Genomic DNA, 21485 nt, shown 5'->3' with positions numbered 1-21485 from the left:
CACAACTCACACTCCACCTAAACTCCATCACTCACCTTTCACTCCCACGATTCCCTCGTTTCGGCTCCTTTTCCGAAGTTTACGCAACTCCGAAGACTTCGCGCTTCTACAGAGGCGCTTCTTTCAGATATATTTTTTTCTGAGTTTTTGTCAGAGTGCGCTCGCGCTCAAGCTGAGCGCGACCCGCACTCAAACACTGGAAATTTCAATTTCTTCGAGAGCGACAAGCACCTATCGAGCGACTCGGCCTAACTTCCGTGGACCGGAAATTTCCAGTTTTTCGCGTAGTATCCGGATCATTCGCAGCTATTCCAAAGCGTAATTTTGAGATGACATCTCCAACATTGATACCGAACAGTCTTTTCGAAGATTTGCTCCAAAGCACTACTTATGGTGCTTGGTTTCGTGGGTTTATCACATTCGTTAATCGGGAGCCGCTTATGGTAAGATCGATGCACTTTATTCTCCGACTTTAGCATCTTATTTTTACGATAACTGCATTTTCTTTGAAAGACCGGATGGAGAACAAGTGTTCTCCATCAACATTGATAATGAACCAATGGAAATTACCGTGTTCTTGCTAGCATTTGTTCTTGGACTTGCTATGCCCGGCATTTGAAATACAAGACCCATGGTGCTATTGGGTAGATAATATGTATGTCTACACTTATGAGTTTTGCATGAGTCGTATGGGGCGGGCATTTTCCGTATCGAGGACCAAGGGGAATATAACGTCGCTTTGGTAGCCCGTCCATGAACATAGGAACTGTTATGTTTTGGATCATGCTAAACATTTTAGGGAATGACGTTTTCTTACGTGAATGATGCCACTTGCGCCGTCTTCCTTTGCTCTAGCCACGGGGACGATGTGTGTCATGACCTTCCCCAACCTTGATGTCTAGTTTAGCTCGATCCCATAGCATGAGGCATAAGTACCTTCTTATGCCCGTTCTAGTTTCTCGTATTATATGCTATGTTTCTTTCCCCTGTTTTTGTACACGCTTCACGGATTGGATTACGGCCGACAATCGCACGACCCACTAATAGTATTATTCGATCTTTCCGCGTGCAATGACTTGGCAAGGGTGGAGGATACAACCTCATCTGGTTGCACCCTACACCCCGGCCGGACAAGTGGCTCTTAATAGGTTAGCAATAATAGATGATAAATGGCGGAAGCCCGGCAAATTATCATGGCATGGCAGATCGCGAAGGAACCTCACTTCTTTATGGAAGAAGAGAATGAGGAAGATGACGAGTAATCGCGGGGGATAAGGTAAGTTTCATTCTAGTTAGTGTCCGCTTATGTCCCAAGCAATTTCATTCTTGTTAACCCCATAATGGGTAGAACTTCGTATAGAGTTGTGTCGTCGTTTTATTTCCTATATTAGTGCGTTCTAACCTTGTTTTACAGATGTTCCCCGAATTTCCGCGCTTCAATGGTATTTTTCCTACCCTCTTTATTTAATTGCTTTGAGGACAAAACATGCTTTTGTTTGGGGGGCATAGAAACACGTGTAATTAAGGCATCCGTTAGGATATAGATAGAGTTAATATGCATTTGTTTTCTAGTTAAAATTTTAAAAAGTCAAAAATATAAATAAATAAGTTCATGCTATACACTTAGGAATAGTGGTATTGTTTTCCTTTCTCCATGCTCTTAACAATCTAGAAGTCTCAATAGCTTTTGCATTAGAATAATTGTTAGAAACTTAGGTTAATATGTAGGTAATAATCTTTGCATCTATCTATAAATATATTACATGAGTATCTATGATTGTTAGCAGATAAGTTTCTGAAATCTAGGCTAGAGTACTTATTCTACAAATCCTGTGAGAATATAGCCTAAAAAGCCTTATATGAAGCTTAAACATTTGAGAAATGACACAAGGGAGAAGTAAAATCGGGATAGAGAAATCACATGTCCACTTGCTTGATCACTATGCCATATCCTAAGTGAGAATTTAGGCCCTTTTTGGATCGATATAGCCAAAAATTCAAACCTATGAATTATTTCCCGCTAGTCGCCCCTCTGAGCCTTTCTTTAGCCTTTCATAAACCACAATCCCTTTACCCTGTTACAAAAACAAAATAAAAATAAAATAAAATATAAATCAACCTACCCAATTTAGAATAAGTCTGAGAATAGAATGAGGAAGAAAGAAGAAGAGAAAAACTTGTGTAAACAAAAGTTAGTTCATTGCTTCAGAAAATAAAGAAAAGAAGTTTCCATCCAAGGAAAAGAAAAAAAAAATAGAAATAAATAAAAACTCCAAAAATAGAATAAAAGGAAGTCAAAAGCCAAAGAAAAGAAAAAGAAAAATATGGCTAAGGATGGAAACAAAGTATAGAAGCAAAAGAAAATAACAAGGTTTTCTCTAAGTTACATAATATGAAAACTCTATTATCTCAGACTTGCCTTTTTGAATATCCATTTCCTTCCTTCTTAAACCATCTCCTAATCCCCGCAACACCTAATAAAGACCTCTAGCTCAATTAGGAATAGGTTAGTGTGATAGTAAGTGGCAGATGTGTTTGATCGACTCCGGCTTCCTTGTTGTCATTGAGATTGTAAGGTAAAGTGTGCCCACTGCACACTAAAGTAGCGAAACTTGAGTGGAAAAATCAGAGTGTTGTATCTTGACTATTATTGTGAGAACCTACTTAAGGACGCTATTCCGAGTTTCAGAACGGACCTGCTAGACATTTCATAGTATTACTCATTGTATATATGTTTATTATATATGATTGATTATTATGCATATATTAGCTTAGGTTTTTGACTTGGTTATTCTTGTTCATAGCTAGTGAGATGTATAGATAGTTTGGAGCATGAATAAGGAAACAATAGTTTTATTTCTTAGTCATTTTAGTATAGATGAAGTTTGTGAGTACCTTCACTGGAAAACTCTCATGAGGCTATAACTCATCCACTAGGGAATTCCTAGTGGTTTAAGGCCTTGTTGCATATGGTCAATGCAATCGCACTCGGCGAAACGAGAAGTAGATAGAACTCCATTTTTGGTCACTTATGTTAATTTCTCATCTTTGCTTGAGGACAAGCAAAATACTGTTTGGGGGTGGTTTGATAAGAGCCCAAAACTGTAGTTTTAACCCTTTAACAGTCATACTTTTAGACCAATTATGTGAGTAATAATTAAGAGTTAACACTGATTACGTGTTTTATGCATTTCAGGCTTCAAAGTCCATTATGTGCAGAAATGTGCCACTTTAGCGAGATAAAGGAGCAAAGGTCGGTTACTAAGGAGTTCCGTGATTAAAGGCCAAGTTTCGAGAAGACAAAGCCTTTCTAAAAGCCCGGTCAAAAGCTGAAAAGTCGATCTTGGCGTAAACAAAGACACAAAGTCAGCAGAACTTCCGAAGGACATATCTTTGGACTCAGACCTCGGAATGGGGCCTACCTTATGTCAAAACGACCGGCTCGGAAATAGCTTTCCAATGGTCTAAGCCTTGACCCAATCAGAGGAGGAGAAGTGGACGGAAAGTCTGTTGAAGCCAACTGCAGCTGAAGAGGCCTTTCTGGACTGAAAGATTTGGGTTTTGGGCCTGATTCTCTGGCCCAAAACATGGCTCCAAGCCCATGCACGATTTTTGGATCTGAATGTATAAAAACAAAAGCTTAGCTCTTTGTTAATGGTAGATTTTTTAGTAGAGAATAGTAGATTTTTAGGTTAGAAAATAAAAGTAGCTTAGAATAGAAAGTAGCCATTAAAATAGCTTCTAGATCTAGTTTTATTTAATTGTTTTTGATTAAGTGTAGTTTCAAATCCAATTATTGTATTAGATTAAACCTTGGAATCTTGTTCTTCATTTTGATTAGGTCAATAAAGTAGTATTTCTATCAACTTCGATTTTTGTCATTTCCATTTCTAGATCCAATTTCAATTCCTGTCCTTATTGCATTTTAGTCATTAAATTAGATTTCATTATTGTTTAATTAAGTAAATTTCAATTCTTTATATCATGTTTAGTTTAAATTTAATCAGAAATGATTGCATAATGATTCTCGGCTAAACCTCCATTAGAGGGGGTTGAGAAGCCTTGATGGAAGCTTGATTCCGATTAACATAGATTCGTCGTAATTTCCTTTCCACTCTAGAAACGTTTAGTTCACCATGAGAATGGGTTTAATCGTTCACATGCTAGTTATTAATTGGTAGAAATGCCATGTGTAATTAGGGATTAGGAAGAACCAATTGTTCTGCTGAAGCGATTCAATTCGATTACTGACGATTTGTAGTTAATGGGATTAAGTCGAGTTAAGGTGGAATCAATTCCCCTCTAACTCCTTATCATCGAATCAACGTAGCATTCCCTTAGTTATTCCCATCGTCGACTAGTTGCATTTCGTGGGTAGTTGCATCATAGTCTAGTTCCCTTTTTCGTAAATCTCTCATTAGACTTTAAGTAGAGAGTACAAACACGTGAGAACATAGCATGCGGAAGGACTAGGAGTGGAACGAATCACTCTACTCCACTATATCTCATAGACTTGAGAGTAGAATCTTTGATAAATATAGACCGATAAGATTAAGTTTAGTTTTACTTGCGTTTAGAGTTCATTGCTTTATTTCGTAGGTAAAGCTATTCATTTCACCATTATCAGTTTCCCAAATACAAGTCTAAAGGGAGACATACCTATAGGAGTTTTGAAAGCAGTCATATATGCTCATAAGGCATCAGATAGACGCTTTGACCAGTCTTTCCTATCAAGATTTACAGTTATTTATAATATCTTTTTGATTTCCCTATTAGAAACTTCTACTTGTCCGCTAGTTTGTGGATGATACGGAGTTGCTATTTTATGTGTAACTCTATACTTTTTCATGAGAGATGCAATAACTCTGTTGCAAAAATATGGTCCACCATCACTAATGATGGCTTTGGGAATGCCAAATCGATAGAAAATGTATTCTTTACAAAAAACACAACTATTTTATGGTCATTGTTACGGCAAGCCATGGCCTCTATCCATTTAGACACATAGTCCACGGCAATTAGAATATAAATGAAACCGTGGGAAACTGGAAAGGGACCCATAAAATCAATGCCCCATATGTCAAATATTTCTACCAGCATGATTGAATTTAATGGCATCATATTACACTTTGTGATTCGCCCAAGTTGTTAGCAATGAACACACGTCTTGCAATGCACTTGGGCATCTTTAAAGAGAGTAGGCCAATAAAACCCACATTGAAGAATTTTACCAGCTATTTTCATACCACTAAAATGGCCACCACACTCTTTGTCATGGCATAATGAGAGAACCTCATTTTATTTCCATTGGGGAATACAACGACGAATAATCTGATCCACACAATACTTAAAAAGGTAGGGCTCATCCCAGTAGTATAGCTTAACTCTGGCCAAGAACTTCTTACATTCGTTTCTTGACCAATCATAAGGAATAACATTAGACGCTAAATAATTCACAATGTCAGCATACCATGGTGAAGAAAAAATAGCATACAGATGATCATCAGGAAAAGAGTCCAGTATGGACTCAGAATCACTATCATCGTCATTTGTAAGTCTAGATAAGTGGTCGGCAACTACATTTTCGACCCCTCTTTTGTCCTTTATTTCTAATGTGAACTCATGCAGGAGAAGAATCCATCGGATTAATCTCTGCTTAACATCCTTCTTTGCGAGAAGGTACCTAAGGGTTGCATGGTCCGTGTAAACTAGAGTCTTAGAACCAACCAAATAAGGACGAAACTTATCTAAAGCATAAACGACAGCTAAGAATTCTTTTTCAGTAGTTGTATAATTCTTTTGAGCATCGTTTAGAGTTTTACTTGCATAATAAATAACAGTTGACTTATTATCCAGTTTCTGTACCAAGACAGCACCAACTGTATAATCACTAGCATCACACATAAGTTTGAAAGGTTTAGACCAATCGGGAGGCTGTATAATGGGTGTAGAAGTTAAGGCGGCTTTTAAAGTTTCAAAAGCCTGTTTACAGTTAAAATTAAAATAAAAAATGGCATCCTTTAAAAGCAGATTAGTTAACGGCCTAGATATTTTCGAAAAATCTTTGATAAAACACCTATAAAAATCTGCATGGCCTAGAAAGGCTCTTATATCACGGACAGTCCGTGGTATAGGTAGAGTCGCTATCTTATCTAGGTTAGCCTTATCTACTTCGATGCCATCACTAGATACAATGTGACCTAGTACTATGCCTTTTTTCCCAATTATAAACCAGACTCTTCTCTTCACGTCGTGTCAAAACTTTAGACAGGTTAGATAGGCAGTCAATGAAAGAGTCTCCATAGATAGAAAAATCATCCATGAATACTTCCATGAAACGCTCTGATAACCGTAAAAATATTAGAAATCCTAAATAATAGTAATCCTAAATATTCTTACGTTTAAATCAATTCTTCTTACTCTCAAAACATAATCATGTAATATAATGAGTAAGGATTCATTCCACTCTTAACTGTCTAGACTTAAATCGAATTCAACTAATCAAACCCAAAAGGAACAATGGTGAGAGTAATGGGTGATGTGAAATTTCTAATATAATTATACTATCATTTCTATATGAAATTGAATAAAACATAATCTAAAGATTCTAACTTTATGAAATTTAACTAAACAATAATCTAACCCAACATCAATAACTACGAAATGACTAACAACCAAGAAATGAAATTAGATCTAAGCAATAGATAAATGACAAAATCGAATTTGATCAATAATAAACTACTTAATTTATCTAATGAAGCAATAACAATATTTTAATACTTTAAATTAAAACAAGGGAAATGAAAACTAATTAAAATGGAGATTTAATTCTAGATCTAAAAATTATTCTAACCCTAAACTCCATTAACATTAGCTTCCTAACCTAACTTATTTTCTAACCTAACTATCTACCATCAACAAAGAGCTAAGCTTTGGTTTTTATATGTTCAGATCCAAAAATCGTGCATGGGCTTGGATCCATGTTTCGGGACAGAGAATCAGGCCCAAAACCCAATACTTTCAGTCCAAAAAGGCCTCTTCAGCTATAGTTGACTTCGACAGACTTTTCGTCCACTTCTGCTCCTCTGATTGGGCCAAGGCTAGGACCATTGGAAAGCTCTTTCCGAGCCAGTCGTTTTGACGTAAGGTAGGCCAATTCCGAGGTCTGAGTCCAAAGATATGGTCTTTGGAAGTTCTGTTGACTTTGTGCAAGTTTACGCGCGGGACTTTGACTTTTCATCTTTTGACCGGATTCTACAGAGGCTTTGTCTTCTTGAAAATTGGCCTTTAATCACAGAACTCCTTAGCAACCGACCTTTGCTCCTTTATCTCTCTAAAGTGGCACATTTCTGCAGATAAAATGGACTTTGAAGCCCCAAATGCATAAAAACACGTGTCGGTATTAACTCTTACTTATTATTCACATAATTGGTCTAAAAAATACGATTGTTAAGGGGTTAAAACTACAGTTTTGGGCTCTTATCAAACCACCCCAAACAGCATTTTGCTTGTCCTCAAGCAAATATGAGAAATTAGAATAAGTGACCAAAAATGGAGTTCTAACTACTCGCTTTACTGAGTCGCATTGCATTGACCATATGCAACAAGGCCTTTAAACCACTAGGAATTCCCTAGTGGGCCGAAGTTATAGCCTCGTGAGAGTTTTCCGATGAAGGTACTCACAAACTTCATCTATACTACAACGACTAAGAAATAAAACTATTGTTTCCTCATTCATGTCTCAACTATCTATACATCTCACTAGCAATTGAATAAGAATAACCAAGTCAAAACCTAAACTAATATATGCATAATAATCAATCATCTATGATACAAATATATATATATACTATGAAATGCCTAGCGAGTTCGTTTTCGAAAACTTCGAATAGCGTCCTTAAGTAGGTCCTCACATAAATGTCAAGACAAAACCACTCGATTTTTCCGCTCAAGTTTATTACTCCGATTAATGCGGTGGGCACACTTTACCTTACAATCTCAATGACAAACAAGGAAGCGAGTCGATCAAACACATCTGCCACTTACTATCACACTAACCTATTCCTAATTGAGCTAGAGGTCTTTATTAGGTGTTGCGGGATTAGGAGATGGTTTAAGAATGAAGGAAATGGATATTCAAAAGGACAAGTCCGAGATAATAGAGTCTTCATATTATGTAACTTAGAAAAACTTGTTATTTTCTTTTGCTTCTATACTTTGTTTCCATCCTTAGCCATATTTTTTTTTTCTTTTCTTTGGCTTTTGACTCCCTTTTATTCTATTTTTTGGAGTTTTTATTTATTTCTATTTTTTTTCTTTTCCTTGGATGGAAACTTCTTTTCTTTTTCTGAAGCAACTACTAATTTTTGTTTACACAGGTTTTTCTCTTCTTCTTTCTTCACTCATTCTATTCTCAGACTTATTCTAGATTGGGTAAGTTGAATTTTTTATTTTGTTTTGTTTTGTAAATGGGGTAAAGGAATTGTGGTTTATGGAAGGCTAAAGAAAGGCTCGGAGGGCGACTAATTAGCGGAAAATAATTCATAGGTTTGAATTTCTCGGCTATATCGATCCAAAGAGGGCCTAAATTCTTTAAACTTTTAGGATATGGCATAGTGATCAAGTAAGTGGACGTGTGATTTCTCTATCCGGATTTTACTTCTCCCTTGTGTCATTTCTCAAATGTTTCGCTTCATATAAGGTTTTAGGCTATATTCTCACAGATTTTGTAGAATAAGTACTCTAGCCTAGATTTCAAAACTTATCGCTAACAATCATAGATACTCATGTAATATATTTATAGATAGATGCAAAGATTATTACCTACATATTAACCTAAGTTTCTAACAATTATTCCGATGCAAAAGCTACGTTGAGACTTCTAGATTGTTAAGAGCATAGAGAAAGAAAACAATACCAATATTCCTAAGTGTATAGCATAAACTTATTTATTTATATTTTTAAAATTTTTAACTTGAAAACAAATGCATATTATACATATCTATATCCTAACAGATGCCTTAATTACACGTGTTTCTATAGGGTAGAAAAGTACCATGGAAACGCGTGAAATTCTGGAACATCTGTAAAACAATGTTAGAACATACTAATATAGGAAATAAAAAAAACTGACGCAACTCTATAAGAGTTCCACCCATTATGGGGTTAACATAATTAAATTGCTTGGGACATAAGCAGACACTAACTGAAAATAAAAACTTACCTCCACTCCAGCGTTTACTCGTCATCCTCCTCTTCTATAAAGAAGTGAGGTTCCTTCGCATCCTGCCATGCCATTATAATTTGCCAAGCTTGCCGCCATTTATCATCTACGGATGTTAACCTGTTAAGCGCCACTTGGTCGGATGGGGTGTAAGGTGCAACCTGATGATGTTGTATCCTCCACCCTTGCCAAGTCATTGCACGGAAAGATCGGATAATACAATTGGTGGGTCTCACAATTTCGACCCCAACCCAATCCGTGAAACGGGCACAAAAAATAGGGAAGAAACATAGCATAATACGGCAAACTAAAACAGGCATAAGAAGATACTTATGCCTCATGCTATGGGCTCGTGCTAAACTAGACATCAAGGTTCTGGGAAGGTCATGGCACATACGTCCCGTGGCTAAAAAAAAGGAAGACGCCGCAAGTGACATCATTCACGTAAAAAACGCCATTCCCTAAAATGTTTAGCATGATCCAAAACATAACAGCCTCCTATGTTCATGGACCCAAAGCTACCAAAGGGCGGCGTTATATTAAGCCTTGGTCCTCGATACGGAAAATGCCTGCCCCATAAGCCTCATGCAAAAAGTCATAAGTGTAGACATGCATATTATCTACCCAATAGCATCATGGGTCTTGTATTTCAGCGGGCATGGCAAGTCCAAGAACAAATGCTAGCAAGAACCATAAGCGGTTCCCGGCTTTACGGTGTGTGATCACCTCAAAACTAAGCACCATAAGTAGTGCTTTGAACAACTCTTCAAAGACTATTCCAAAGATATTGTAGGAGATGTCATCTCAAAACTACGCTCTGGAACAGCTACAAATCACCCGGGAACAACCCGCAAAAAACTGGAATTTTTCGTGTTCACGAAGGCGGTAGCGCTGGTCGCTCCACTTCCAGCGAATTCGCCTCGAGGTTTTGAGTTACAAGTGTTTTAGCGAAGTCGCTTCAACTTAAGCCGAAAAGCCTCTGTACAAAAAATTTTGATAAATGTGTAGGCGCGAGTGCCTCCTTCCTCAGCAGTGCACTCGAGGTGTCGATTTGGGAAAATGGTGAAGAACAACGGGAAACGTGGGAGTGAAAGATGAGAGATGGAAGTTAGGTGTAGTGTGGGTTGTGAGTGTAGAATGAATGAAGTTTTTATAGGTTTTGAATTGTTAAAACGAATTGGTAGGTTGCCAAAAAGCTTTAAGGCAATTTCCGGAAACAATAAAATTTTCGAACCCGAAAACGGAAACAACTCATATTTTTTATTTTATAACAACCCTGGTATCTTTTAACTGGATTTAGAATAGTAACTTCTAAACTCTCTTAGATTTCATCCTACCACCACATCTAATCATAGGTATGCCAATTACGACAATATTCTCAACCTTCACTCCAAAACAAACTCTAAAATGGAGGATCTTCTACAAATCATGATAGAATAAATAATACCACCCCCAAACAATTCGAGAAGTTGGGATTAACAATAAAATCCATGCACAATTTGAAAAGAATAACATTATATTAAAATTGAAATTCAAACAACATTTAACTACCAAATTCAAAGTTAACTACGAAATCTAACAACTGTTATCCCCGGCAGCGGCGCCATTTGATAACCGTAAAAATATTAGAAATCCTAAATAATAGTAATCCTAAATATTCTTACATTTAAATCAATTCTTCTTACTCTCAAAACATAATCATGCAATATAATGAGTAAGGATTCGTTCCACTCTTAACTGTCTAGACTTAAATCGAATTCAACTAATCAAACCCAAAAGGAACAATGGTGAGAGTAATGGGTGATGTGAAATTTCTAATATCATTATACTATCATTTCTATATGAAATTGAATACAACATAATCTAAAGATTCTAACTTTATGAAATTTAACTAAACAATAATCTAACCCAACATCAATAACTACGAAATGACTAACAACCAAGAAATGAAATTAGATCTAAGCAATAGATAAATGACAAAATCGAATTTGATCAATAATAAACTACTTAATTTATCTAATGAAGCAATAACAATATTTTAATACTTTAAATTAAAACAAGGGAAATGAAAACTAATTAAAATGGAGATTTAATTCTAGATCTAAAAATTATTCTAACCCTAAACTCCATTAACATTAGCTTCCTAACCTAACTTATTTTCTAACCTAACTATCTACCATTAACAAAGAGCTAAGCTTTGGTTTTTATATGTTCAGATCCAAAAATCGTGCATGGGCTTGGATCCATGTTTCAGGCCAGAGAATTAGGCCCAAAACCCAATACTTTCAGTCCAAAAAGGCCTCTTCAGCTACAGTTTACTTCGATAGACGTTTCGTCCACTTCTGCTCCTCTGATTGGGCCAAGGCTTGAACCATTGGAAAGCTCTTTCCGAGTCAGTCGTTTTGACGTAAGGTAGGCCCATTTCCAAGGTCTGAGTCCAAAGATATAGTCTTTGGAAGTTCTGTTGACTTTGTGCACTGTTTCTGCCCGCGTGGACTTTGACTTTTCATCTTTTGACCGGGATTTACAGAGGCTTTGTCTTCTTGAAAATTGGCCTTTAATCACAGAACTCCTTAGCAACCGACCTTTGCTCCTTTATCTCGCTAAAGTGGCACATTTCTTCACATAATGGACTTTGAAGCCTGAAATGCATAAAAACACGTAATCAGTATTAACTCTTACTTATTATTCACATAATTGGTCTAAAAGTACGATTGTTAAAGGGTTAAAACTACAGTTTTGGGCTCTTATCACGCTCTACCATGTCACTATATATATGAAGCATACACCACTGGAAGGTACCAGGAGCATTATAAAGGCCAAAAGGCATTCGTTTATAGGCGTATGTTCCAAAAGGACATGTGAAGGTAGTCTTTTCTTGGTCATCAATATCAATAATAATTTGGAAATAGGTAGAGTAGCCATCCAAAAAACAATAAAAAGCATGACCAGCTAGATGTTCAAGCATCTGATCTATAAAGGGTAAAGGAAAATGATCATTTCGTGTCATGACATTTAAACGTCTGTAATCAATATAGATCCTCCATTTCATAGGACCATGCGTGGCAACATTATCACCTTTGGCATTACGTACTATGGTAATCCCTGATTTCTTAGGAACTACATGAATGGGACTTACCCAATCGGTATTAGAGATTGGGTATATGATACCCGCATCGAGTAACCGTAAGACTTCTTCCCGGACCACCTCTTTCATGGCAGGGTCGCGACGCTGAGGTTCGCGAGAAGTCTTTGCGTTATCCTCCAAATGGATACGATGAGTGCATACATTAGGGTCAATTCCCTTAATGTTGGCTAGGGACCAACCAATCGCAAAACGATGTTCCCTAATCACCCTGATTAAACAGGCCTCTTCCTCCTTAGATAACAGAGAAGATATTATTACCGGATAACTACCATCCGGATCAAGTTGAATATACTTTAACTCAGGAGGAAGAGGTTTAAGAACCGGGGTGGAAGGAATATCGATAAATGCTTATGTAGGGTCCTCATCTTGGGTAATAAATACTTGCTTAGGCAGCAGGTCTTCAAACTCTGTAGATGGAGTAACAGAAGGGTCTACGATAGGTGTAGACTCGAAAATGGTGTTGACTTCCTCTAAGTAGGAGTCATCGACAAAATCTGAACTTCCAAAAGACAGGAATTTATGCATCTGGTTTTCTAGAACCGTGTTATTAAAATAATCTTGAGCTAAGCTCTCGATCATGCTAACCTCCCCATCTACAGACGAATCTGGTAACTGTTTCATCATTTAAAAACATTTACCTCAACAGAAAAATGGCCAAAAGACAAGGACATTGAACCATCGTGGTAGTTAATGAGCGCATTGGCAGTTGCCAAGAAAGGGCACCCTAAAATGATCGGAACATAGCCGTTATCGACTTCTGTATCGAGGATAACAAAATCAGCAGGATAGTAGAAATCTTGGACCTTAACAATCATGTTTTCAACCACACCCTTAGGGTACTTAATAGATCGATCCGCTAATTGCAACATCATTTTAGTAGGTTGCATCTCTTGTAGACCTCTTTGTTTGTATAGATAATACGGGAGTAAGTTAACACTCGCCCCCAGGTCTAGTAAAGCGGTCGCCGTGTAGGAATCTCCTAAGGTGCATTGTACAGTAGGACGACCAGGGTCCTTGTACTAAATGATTTCATTATGTTCTGATAAAGTTGGAAACTGTTCAGTTAGAAAGACGTCTTTAGGAATATTAGTCTTACGCCTAGTAGTGCACAATTCTTTAAGAAACTTAGCGTGGTGAGGTAATTTTTTAATTGCTTCGAGAAAGGGTAGGTTTATCGTTAAATTTTTGAAAACTTCCCTAATCTCGTCAAAGTTTGTATTCCTATTTAACATAGATAATTTATGGGGAAATGGTGGTTTCTCTCTATATTTAGCGTATAGATCAATTGGATGTCTAACCTTTGCTTTCTGTTTCTTAAGTTGTGGTTTAACTGGTACCTCAACAGGGGTAGGCTCTTCAGTTTCCATTTTAGTATCTAGATCAATCTCTAGTGTAGGGACTACTGGTGGGGTAACTATAGGCATAGTTACGTTGTTATCAACCACTCTCCCAGAATGGAGAGTGGTGATGGCATTTAGCTCACCTATGTTTGTATTTTCCGTATTAGTATTACCGTTAACCTCAAAGGCTGTGTTTGTTATTTTAGGATTAGTTATTGCTTGACCTGGAAACACACCTTTGGGTTGTACTTTCTCTTGAGCTAACTGCTATAAGGAAAGTTAGATGGCTTGTAAAATCTGTTGTTGACATTGCATAAAGGTATCGAAACGATCTGATTGTGGAATAGTATTTGCTACTGGTTGTGTGACAGGAACTATGTTACGTTGATTATTAATGGGTCAGTTGTGATAGTTATTATTATTAATCGGAATGACAACTCCATTAGAATTAGAATTATTATTGTTATAATTATTATAATTTCCCTGACCTTGTCGTGGTGGAGCTTGGTTATAATTGTTTGCTTGCCTAACATTTTGATTATTAAACCCTAGAGGTGTTACTTGTTGATTATTTCTCTAACTGAAGTTGGGGTGTTGTCTCCAAGGGGCGTTAGTAATAGGATAACTATTAATTGAGCAAACGTTATCTTGTTGTAATGTTTGTTGTTCGTAAGCGAGAGGACAATAGGAGTCGGGATGCTCTGGACTCAAACAGAAATTATATGGATTGAAGTTGACATTCATGACGAGAATAAGCTTTTGTTGAACAGAAATAGCCTCTAGCTTTTTAGTGAGAGATTCGATTAAATTTTTAAGTTCATGATCGGGTTTCATCTCAAATATACCGGCGGCTTTAACTGTTGTAGAAGAACTAGCGGAATGGGAGATATCACTACTACCCCATTATTATTACTCTTAGTTTGATCTTCTAAAATTTATAAGGCTCTGAGACTCCCTTACTTAGGAAACTACCCACATTAATTATGTCAAGGACTTCTTTATGGTGGTGTAGAAGTCCTTTGAAAAAGGCACGAACTAACGTGTCTTTCATGAGTTTATGGTGTGGACACTCTATAAAAAGATCGGTGAAACGATTCCAAGTCTCTGAAAATGATTCATGAAGATTCTATCGAAAAAAATGAATCTTGAAAAGCATTTAATCGGTCTTCAATGGTGGGTAAAAGTGTTCCATAAATAGTTGAACAAGTTTAGCCCACGAGTCCACAGAATTAGGCGCTTGGGCAATTAACCAAGACGCCGCCTTATCGGCTAGGGTAAAAGGAAACACCCTCAGTTTAATTTGTTTAGCACCAACCGTAGGATGGTGGAATGTAGTAAGGACTTGGTCAATCCTACGGATGTGCTGATAAGGTTTTTCATGGTCTAACCCATGAAAAACGGGTAACAAATTAAATATATTTGGGGGGATTTGGAAATCCCCCACTGGGTCTGATAGAACGATGCAAGATTTTGGGCTATCATTTAAGGCTTTATAAAAGTCAGAGAGAGGAGGCTCTCTTTCTTCAGCCATTATTTCAGGTGTGGTGTGTGGTATATTAGCTAGAGGTGTAGTGAGTGGTATACTAGAAAGGCGTGTTTGTTGATGTTGCCGGTTGATTGTGTTAGGAATTTTTCTTCTGCCTGACCTTAATCTCATGCAAGGCTAAGACCAATCTTAACTAAACACGACAACACTCCAAACAATCCTGATATGCTAGAATGAACCTCTAACAGGAGGTACGAGGTGTTGAAGAAAGAAGTACCTGAATGCCTCCTTGCTTCGCTTATGAATAGTGTCTTATATATGCGTGCTCAGTGTATATAACAAGTTAGAACACTGAAAACCTTGAAGAAATGGAAGTTTGAAACAAACCTGTGGAAATCGGGCGGTTTATTGAGCAGGGGTCACGCTTCGAATAGGCCTAAGTAGGTCGTCGTCGCTCGAGTCAAATTGAGCTCCAGTGCTTTCGCTAGCGTCGTCGCTCGTTCAAAACCGAGTTCTAGGCGTTTGGTAGGTAGCACTCCAATTTAGCTTTGCCTAGTATGCTGGTCGCTATCCATGTAATTCTCATGAGGAAAAATTTACGTCTTTGAAATGGACAACCACAGTTAGAATCAAACAAGGGTGGGTAGGTTATGGGACTTTGGAAGACTAACAATTCTAAAGAAAACAATACTAAAGGGAACTAAGATGGCAGCGGCGCCATTTGATAAACGTAAAAATAATTAATTATACTCACAAATAAGCAATGAAACTAAATGCAAGTAAAACTAAAACTGAACTTGTACTATATTTATCAAAGATTATTCTACTCTCGAATCTATCGAAATAGAGTGAAGTAAAAGATTCGTTCCACTCTTAGTTCTTTAGGATTCAATGTTTTCTACTATTATCAGTCCTAGCCAAAGTTAGTGAGAGTAATGGTGGGAATTTATACTACGATGCAAATTATACTAACAAGATACGAATAACGAAATGACGGAAATACTAAGGTTTGAATCTAGATAAAGAATTAGGGGGAATTGAATCCAACTTAATAAACTAGCATAGATTGTTGTAATCAAATTCTTACGTTCTTACGATAAGAATTGGTTGTTCTAATCCATAATCTTTCATGGCAATTTCTACCAACTAATGACTATCATGTGAGGAAGTTCTACCCATTCTCATGGTGAATCAACTACCTTCTAGAGTTGAATAGACTCTTATAACGATTCTACACTACACAATCAAGTTTTCATCAAGGCTTCATCAAACCCCTTTAACGGAGGTTTAGCCTTGATTCATAAAACTATCATTTCTCATAGAATTCAAACAAGACATCATATAAAGATTCTAACTTTAATAAATTGAACTAATCAATAATTCAAATCTTAATTAACAACTAAGAAATGATTAACAACTAAATATGAATTTGACAATTCTAAAACTAATAAGAATTTAATTAATAAACTAAATTTAGATGAAAATGAATACTTTATTATGAACTAATATTTGATTCTAAAATAATAATCTACTTGTTCTAACACTAATTAATTGAAAGGTAAAACTAGATCTAAAACAATAATTAAAAACTAATATAATTAATGGAATAAAACTCAAAACTAGATCTAGAAATATCCTCTAATGGCTACTTGCTACCTAAACTAAGTATCCCTTAAGAGTTAAGTCTTGTGTGTTGAAATGGAGGAGACAAGATCCACATTTTAGTGCATGGGCTGAGGAGCTATGTTTTGGGTCGGAAAATCGAGCCCAAAATCAAATCTCTTCAGTCCACAGGGCCCTTTTCAGTTAGGTCTGACTTCAGCAGGCTTTTCGTCCACTTTTGCTCCTTTAATTGGATCAAGGTTTAGACCATTGGAAATCTCTTTCCGAGCTGGTCGTTTTGACATAAGGTAGGCCAAATGTCGAGGCCTGAGTCCAAAGATACGGTCTTCGGAAGTTCTACTGACTTTTGTGTGTTGTTTCTGCCCTCGTTGACTTTGATTTTTCAGCTTTTGACCGGGCTTTTTAAAGGTTTTTTCTCCTTGAATCTTGGCCTTTAATCACAGAACTTCTTAGCAACCAACCCTTACTCCTTTATCTCGCCAAAGTGGCACATTTCTGCACATAATTGACTTCAATGCCTGAAATACATAAAAACACGTAATCAGCATTAACTCTTATTTATTACTCGCATAATTGGTTTAAAAATGTTATTGTTAAGGGGTTAAAACTACAGTTTTGGGCTCTTATCATGTATGTGTTTATAAATATTGTTTTATGTATTGTCATAGTTGGTTAATTATTTCTTTTCAATGTACGTGTTCTTGGTTTTTACTAATTTTCAATTTTTGATGATTTGTCATTACATTAAAATATGATGGCCATGAGTGAAAGGAATAAAAATAATCACGAGCAACAAAGTATGCCTTCATGTCTGGGAAGAACTTCAGTGGCTATAGCTCGGAATGAATTAGCTTTGGGGAAAGGTATTCCTGAATCAGAAATTACTAGGACTGAATCATATATGCTTATTCACAAACCTAAGGAAATGACTCTGCGGAGACAAGAATTAATGGTTAGTGTGTTATACTAGTTTTAATTTTTTTAGTACATAGTTAATTCTTTAGTACATAGTACATAGTTTTCAACTGATTTTGTTAATCTTAATAGAATTCAATTAAGAATCATGTTGCTGAGCATCCTGAGTCCCAAAATGATTTGGCTGGAGATGTTGTTGCCAAGGTATAGTTATTGGCATTTCATGGTAACTTGTTATTTGAGTTTGTCTACTTTCTCAATGTTGTTCACTGAAAATAGGTTGTTGGGCGAGATAGCAGGGGTCGTTTCCTGGGCCTCGGTACAGGGGTTTCTAAAACTGTGTTGCGAAAGGGGGACTCTTTGATGAAAAAGAATGATGGTTTGATGATGGCAAACTCTCAACTTGAGAGGAGGATCGAGGCCATGGAGGTGAATATGGATGCTAGAATGTTGAGGCAGATGGAAGAGGTTAGAGCTATGTTCATGAGCCAAAGAGGAACTTGTACTGACAATGTTACATCACCTCATTCTCATGCTAGTCATCAATGCCCAAGTGCTCTTGTAAATATTTAACTTGTCATCATTTTATTGAAAGTAGGTAGTTTAAGGGAAATATGGTATGAGACCATAAGCACAAAGTATATGAGTGAGTGTCTAGTTTGAGGATGTGGTATGAGTTTGTAAGTACAAAGTCTGTGAAATTGACATAGGGTAGGGTCTTGGGAACACTTAGAAGGAGAAGACTTAGACCTAGTTTCTTTTGCCTGCCCCATATGTACTCGTCCTAGCGAGGTGGCATCCATTTACATTGTTGGGGGGATATTTTTGACTGCGTTTATAGTTAAATTTTTACTTTCTGCATTTGCATTTGTCTAAGATATTTCTGATTGTAGTGCTTGTAGTTAAATTTTGATTTTCTGAATTTGCATGAGCCAGACCTATCTCTGAACACTGTTGCCTTCCTACTTCCACACGCCTTTCATCCGGATAGTAACTTCACACCTTTAGCTCTTATTGTTGTGAGCCATTGTTGTATAGTTGGAAGTGTTAAAAACTGAATAATATCCGAACACATAGAGGGAGTAGACTAATAACACAGATAGTCTTATACATTAATATCTTGTTTAATTCCTATTCATGTGGTACTAGCACTGAGCAAATACATTTAGGAAAAAAAACCCTCTCATTTCTCAGCTCTTGGGGATTTCAAAGTCTGCTTTCAAGCTTGATATAATGGAGCCTTTCCTATTTACATTTGAATCTGTGAACAAGGGACACCCAGACAAGCTTTGTGACCAGATCTCTGATGTAGTTCTTGATGCATGTCTTGAACAAGACCACAAATGGGTGGCTTGTGACCTTAAGAGGTGGAAATGGAAGGTTTTTGAAGACAGCAACTCTTGCTACAGGCGTGCTATGGCTTGTCTAAGCCTACTTCTAGATAGTGGAGTTTAGGGAGGTTGGTCGAGCTGTCGCTTCCTCTGCCTTTGGTGCTGATTCAACAAGATCAACAGACTCAACAGAAACAATAGAATCAACATCAACTGAATCTGCCCTCCTAACGTCAACTCTAACGGTACTAACCTTTAGTTTAAGCAGATTTATCAGGTAATAGACCACTAAGCCATAGAGAGAACGGTTTAACGGGGTGCTAAGCCCCAACCAAGACTCTAAAGGATAATCTGCCCCGGGCAAAGATGGAGAATTTCTTATCACAATCTTTATCTTGCACCGCCATGAGGCCGAAGCCAGCACATGCGCAACAATCTCAACTAGACTGGAGACAGATCACATGACCCCGCCTTGACACAAAGTCTTGCTTAGCAAACTAGACCCAGGAAATTCAAGAGTTTTGGGGGGAAAGAAAGACTCACGATTCCAAGAGGGACTTAGACTCAGTAGCCACCCTATTATCAACAATGATTACGGCATCACCAAGAAGAGCATAGGCCAGGAATCGACTCGTACTGGGAGAAAGCCGCTCCGCAGCCAAGCAAACCATGAAATGGTGGGATAGTGAGAAAAGAGGCCTCGAGAACTAGTACCCTTATAGCTTACCTGTAGTGAAGTAAACAGAAGTTTCTTCATTGACAATATGTGACAAGAAAAGTACTCGGTCTATTACATCCAAAGTAGTCACCAAGGGAGGGCAAAGAGGAGATATGATCCTTGGTTATCGGTAAATAGTCCCACCCTGTGCTTCCAAATTTACTTAGTTTTTAAGTCAGGTCTCGAGCCTAACAAGTTCTTTGAGTTCGGCTTTCGGGGCTACCTACTTGAATATCACTTCTTCTTTTTCTAGTGGGGAAAGTCACTCCGCAGTACCCTTTGAGGAATGAATCATGACCTCAACTATAAAGCTTCCCACTGATTGGGCAGTAGCAGGAAGGACAGGAATGAGGTAGTAGAAGCGGAGGTATATCGCCCTATCGAAGCGGCTTTATCTTCTCCACAGTGTAGGCCGAGTTTGAGGGTTCGCAGTACCTCTCGAAGTTCCATAATGTCTGGAGCAGCTTATGGTCATTTTGGTAGGGATGAGGCTGATTTCACATGGGAAGTTGTTAAGCCCCTCAAGTGGACAAAACCACAAAGCCTAACTATCCGGGAACTTGATGGTAGTTGTCTCTATTCTGGTTCTGTTGTCATGAATAATGTGTTTGCAACTTGCTGTTATTTAGATACTATCTTTTGTCTTTATTTGACAACTTTTTACTTTCTTTTTCTTTTGTTTTATGTTGCATGTAATACCAGCTAGTGAAATTATTTGGATTGACGGGAGTAAAAACTAGATAAAGACTGCATTTGTATGGCATGTGGTATAAGGTTCTATGGCTTTATGTATACGATTTAAACTTGAAATCAACATTTTTAATTAAAATGTTTTCTTTGCAGCTGGGAAATGTGCACTACATTGGCAAAGATTGTGAATTGCGTGGAGGTTGGCCGCTTGATATTGTTGCTAGAGGTGTTGTACAAGACGTCGATCCTAACACAGACTATGGGGAAAGGACTTTAGAAGAAGGGAACTTCAAAATTTTTGTCCAAGTTGTGCATGACCATAATGCAACACTGCCATGCCCTCATAATGGATGGATAAGGACGCTTGGTCAGGTTATGCAAGGAGGTGTTATATGGCCCAAGGAGTTGTTGGTGTTTGCATCCCATAGTTTGTCCTCTTGAACTGTTTATTGAATGAACTTTTTCGTCTAAAAACAATATGTGCTCTTAGGTTTTTTTTACATGGTTAGCTGTTGGTTGTGGATGTATGGCTAGCTTGTTGGGGATGTGATGTGAATATTTTGTAAGTTCAAGATGTGAAGTGAATATTTGGTAATTTCAAGATGTGAAGTGAATATGTTTTTTGCCAAAATGAATGTTACTTGAGATATATGATTTGTGTTTGCAGATTTTGTAAGTTGGTTTATGGTTTGGTGTTACATAGGATATGTATCAACAGGAAAACTATTTTCAATTTTCATGATACAATTTGAATTATGCAAATATATATAGAAAAAAAAATTAAAAAAAATTATTGTAAACCGACGGACATTATCCTTGGCTGATCTCATATTTACAAAATGGACACGTCAGCCCATTCTTGGGGACATTAACCGTAGGCGTAGGTAACCAATGCCTATAGACTAAATCCCAAACCAAACCGTCGGTATAGGTAACCAATGCCTATAGATTTTAACCCATATAAAACCGTCGGTATAGATAACCAATGCCTACATATTTTAACCCATATAA

Source organism: Coptis chinensis, chromosome 8, assembly GCF_015680905.1.
Source record: "Coptis chinensis isolate HL-2020 chromosome 8, ASM1568090v1, whole genome shotgun sequence".
Lineage (NCBI taxonomy): Eukaryota > Viridiplantae > Streptophyta > Magnoliopsida > Ranunculales > Ranunculaceae > Coptis > Coptis chinensis.
The sequence above is the reverse complement of the archived record's forward strand: the minus strand, read 5'-3'. Positions refer to the sequence as shown.